Source organism: Mus pahari, chromosome 8 (assembly GCF_900095145.1).
Source record: "Mus pahari chromosome 8, PAHARI_EIJ_v1.1, whole genome shotgun sequence".
Classification (NCBI taxonomy): domain Eukaryota; kingdom Metazoa; phylum Chordata; class Mammalia; order Rodentia; family Muridae; genus Mus; species Mus pahari.
The window spans coordinates 28,571,216-28,575,935 of record NC_034597.1 but is presented as its reverse complement, the minus strand read 5'-3'; positions in this window follow the sequence as shown (position 1 = coordinate 28,575,935).

The following is a 4,720-nucleotide window of genomic DNA, read 5'->3' as shown; positions in this document are numbered from 1 at the left end:
TCCCTCCTTCCCTCCTTCCCTCCTTCCCTCCTTCCCTCCCTTTCCTAATTCACAGTACTCCTTTCCTAGTCTAAATGATGAGACAGTTGGAAGGCAGTTGTTTATTTTGCCTCTGGTATGTTCTCTCAACCATGAATCCTGTTTTTACAAATCCGTTCCATCTGTGCCTTCTCTAAATCCCACCGGTGTCTTGCTCTCCACATCTTCACACTCACCCATGTACTCATGAGGTTTGAGATGTGTTCCCGTCATGTTTTAAGAGAACACTAAACACATTAGCTTTCAACAATTTACAAAGACTAGAAGAAAAGATAAATTATGTGTGTGTACCCATATTCCAGAGTGATGCTTGCCAGCATCACTCTTGGAAGTTCATGTTATAAATGAAAATCCTCAAGCTCACCCAATACATCTGAAAGCCTGTGGGTGGTAAACAGTTGCCTATGAATCAACAGGAGTTCCTAGTGATTCTGATATACACTCAAGTATGGAAAACACTGACTCGTGCACTAGAAAGTTATACAAGACAGTGAGCTGCAAAAATGAATAGAAAAGGTTAGGTCAGCTCATGGGGCAATGAGGGCTTTCTCTCACTTACTGTGTTTGCTTTGGGACGTGTCATTTATCCTCCTTATGGCTTTTATTTTTCCAGCATACAAAGCACTGGTTAATGATAGTCCGTGCCTTACATGGGCTCTGATAAGAATAAAACACAGGCATATGTACAGAAGGCCTTCATAACTGTTTAAATGTCACAGGACCACAAGTCAGACAAGCAGCTTTTAGAATGCCAGCAGCCGTTGCAGAACAGCTTGATCAGAAAGTCCAGCACATTCTGAATAGCCCTCTGAAGGCCTGAACAGCTGCTGGGATCAGCCCACATCTCAGCAAATTCAACAGCCATTTGTCTGCCCTTGCCAGCACTCATGAGAGTGTCTTTTCTCCTTCGCCCGCAGCCTCCTGGGACTGAGTGCCGAGAGCAAGAGCAGAGCATGTGCCCTGTGTCCTCCCTGCATTGTGACTACAGATGGTGATAATTTACAAAGGGCAAGCTTTAAAGATGTCTTAGCTTGGCTGTTTCTCTCTGCACTACTTTTTCAAGTGCTCTAGTTTAGGAAAAGGAATGAGGGGAAAGGAGAGAAATGAGGAGAGGACTGGCTCATTTACCAAGACCCACAGGCTTCCTCTCTGTGCCTTGACTTGGCTTCCTTCATGGCTTATGACTGTTGGTTAGGAAAGGCACAGCGAAGTCACAGAACACTGTACACTGTCCAAGGCAGAGGCTTTATTCAGATGCAGGTAAGCAGTCTGCTCATGACTCTTGCTTGTTTGCAGAACAAAAGTGTGCAGCACGTCCAAACATCTCAGAGGCCCACTGGGAAGGGCTGTCAGCGGTCTCTGCAGAGAGGGAGGGCCACAGCACATGAATATAAAAGAGTATTCCCTCTGCGGGTGGACTCTGACAGAGTGGTCTCATCTCCTGGACTTCCAGTTGCCCTTTGAAGCTGAATGCTACAGACACTGATGAGCATGAAACATGTAAGACAGTGCAGCGGGGATGGACACAGCAGGTTTCCCTAGCATTTTTTTTAAGCATCCTGGATAAAAGCAGATCTGCAGATCTCCTTTACTACTTCTATTATGCTGCTAACATTTTTCTGGACAGAAATATTCCTTGTTGTGGCTTTGGCTTTCCAAGCAAAAAAAGTTGGTGAAAAGATCTGGAGTTCAGCTCAAAAGCAGAGTTGTTGCCTCAAATACACTAAGCCCTGGATATGAACCTCGGTATTATATAATAAACCAATAAACAAATACAAAAATAAATACTGTTGAAAATTACAACTGTTAATCAAAGATATATTTGACTAAGATGACCTCTAAGACTCTCCAATTTCTGAGATTCAAAGTTACCAGCAATCTGGTTTGCCAGAAATGAAAAAGGACAGACTTTAGACAGAGATGCAACCCCAGGCAAAAAAAAAATTCCAGAAGATATTTTTACTTAATGTCTACAATTATTTTGTGGGTCTTTAAGTCTTTCACCCAAATAGCTTGGGCGACTCCATGTTACACACGCATGTACTAAAGAGGCATGATACATTTAGTAAATTTCTAAAAAAGAAGCAAGAGCAGACGTAACTGTCACCCAAAGGAGAAACAATGAGTGATCACCTTTCTTGTAGCTCAGAACACATTGTGTGCATTAACTTAAAGCTGGTAATGTAATGGTACCAAGAAAGGAGGGCAGGAGAGGATGGGTTCCTTGTCTCAGAGTTCCATGAAGATGGTGTAAAAATGGCATTGGCTGCAGGCTCTGCAGTCAGGAAAGACTGAGAAATGGGAGAACAATCATAAGAAAAAAATCATAGCTCAATCCTGTGGGTTTTATAACACAATTTCACTCGCTCCTTTCAGCACTCACCTAAGCCCGCAGCTATGGTTTTGCACAATTTTTATTTGTACTGATGCCAATTTAGCTCAGGGAACAAAATAATCCACAGCTCTCAATTAAATATACTGTGAAAACAGGAAGTTCATGTTTGGCCTGGGGTTTATCCACATTGCACTGAGGTCTGCAGCCAGGAAATCCGAGGCTGTCTTTGTATTTCATCTTCACTGTAAGAGGATCATTCTGTCACATTATCTCCAATTGGAAGAGTTTGGGGATCTGTGTACACAGGGGTACAATGAGAAGCTGTAGATGTTCATGCAGCTACGGTGTTGGAAATAAAGAGACGATGTGATGCTTCTCGGGATCTCAAAGGAAACCCACAGTGGATATAAGAAGAGCCAGTCATCTCTGACACTTTTTTAGCCTCTGTAAATATTCACTGGAGTCCTTCCTTTGGATGTTCTGTAATCAGTCTTTATAAGAATCAAGAACATGACTTCCGTTGAACAAACACTACCCAGTCTCCACAGTTAGAAATTCAGGGTTTACTGGAAGAGGTTGGAGTGGTGAACAAACTAAGAGACTAGGTCAAATACCTAAACTCATTCCTTCCTGTGGTCTAACATTTTTACCTACGACCATATCCTCAACACCACTGAAAGCTGTTCCAACAGCCTTTCTGGCTAATTCAGGACAGCCAGTCATGACCAGCACCCTGCCCAGCATGCCTCCAGGGTGAGCTCCTTCTCACCAACCAAACAGTTGCTCCTTTTACAAGTGATTTCCTCTCCTATCCCGTGTTGTAAGGCCTTTATGCTGTCTCTTAAATGTCCTCGCTTCTCCAGCATGGAGTTCCTAAGAGAGAGACAAGCACACACCTATTGTCTTTGTTATTTCTTTTTTCTGTTGCTGCAAGAAAATAGCTGTCAAAACAAATTAAGGAGAGAAAGGTTTATTCTGGCACACAGTTTATGGGCGGAGTCAATCACTGTAGGAGGAGCTTGAAGCTGATCACTTTGTATATGCAGTCAGGAAGTGATGACTGGTCACTTTCTTCTTATATACAGTCCAGGTTCCCAGTCCAAAGAATGATGCCACTCACAGTGGGCAGGTCTTCCCACCTCAACAAATCGAGTCATGATCATCCCCCAGAAGCATGCCTAGATAACAGTTTCCCGGTGTGATTCTAGATCGCAAGTTGACATCTAAAATTAACAAACACACATACATGCACACACTCCTCATATGCTGCCTTGCCTTTCCACCAGGCTGGAAGAATTATCACTCCAGTGCACCCTCCATTACTGTGGAAGAAGCTGAGAGTGGCTGAGATCTTTTTTCTTTAATTAATATTTTTATTAGATATTTTCTTAATTTACATTTCAAATGTTATCCCCTTTCCTAGTTTCCACTCCAAAAACCCTCTATCCCCTCCCTCCTCTCACTGCTCCCCAATCCACCCACTCCTGCTTCATGGCCATGGCATTCCCCTATACTGGGGCATAGAACCTTCACAAGACCAAGGCCTTCTCCTCCCATTGATGACCAACTAGGCCATCCTCTGCTACATATGTAGCTAGAGCCACGAGTCTTAGTATGTGTTTTCTTTGATTGGTGGTTTAATCCCAGGGAGCTCTGGGGGTACTGCTTAGTTCATATTGTTGTTCCTCCTAGGGGGCTGCAAACCCCTTCAGCTCCTTGGGTATTTTCTCTAGCTCCTTCATTGGAGACCCTGTGCTCCACCCCATGGATGGCTGTGAGCATCCACTTCTATATTTGTCAGGCACTGGCAAAGCCTCTCAGGAGACAGCTTTATCAGGCTTCCGTCAGCAAGCTCTTTTTGGCATCCGCAATAGTGTCTGGGTTTGGTGGATGTTTATGGGATGGATCCCCATGTGGGGCATTCCTTCAGTCTGGATGGTCATTCCTTTAGTCTCTGCTCCAAACTTTGCCTCTGTAACTTTTTCCATGGGTATTTTATTCTGCCTTCTAAGAAGGACCGAAGTATACACACTTTGGTCTTCCTTCTTCTTGAGTTTCATATGTTTTGCAAATTGTATCTTGGGTATTCTGAAACAACATAAAGAGCTAAAGGAGTTAAAACATTTTGGAGCACTTGCTTGCCAGCATGCACATCATGAGTCTCACAACCACATATAACTCTTGTTTCAGGGAATTTGATGCCCACTTCTGGCCTCTTTAGGTACCAGTCATGTACATGATATGTACAAATGCACGTTCAGACAAACAAGCCTAGGCGTTAAATAAAAGCTTTATATATATATATATATATATATATATATATATATATATATATATATATATATA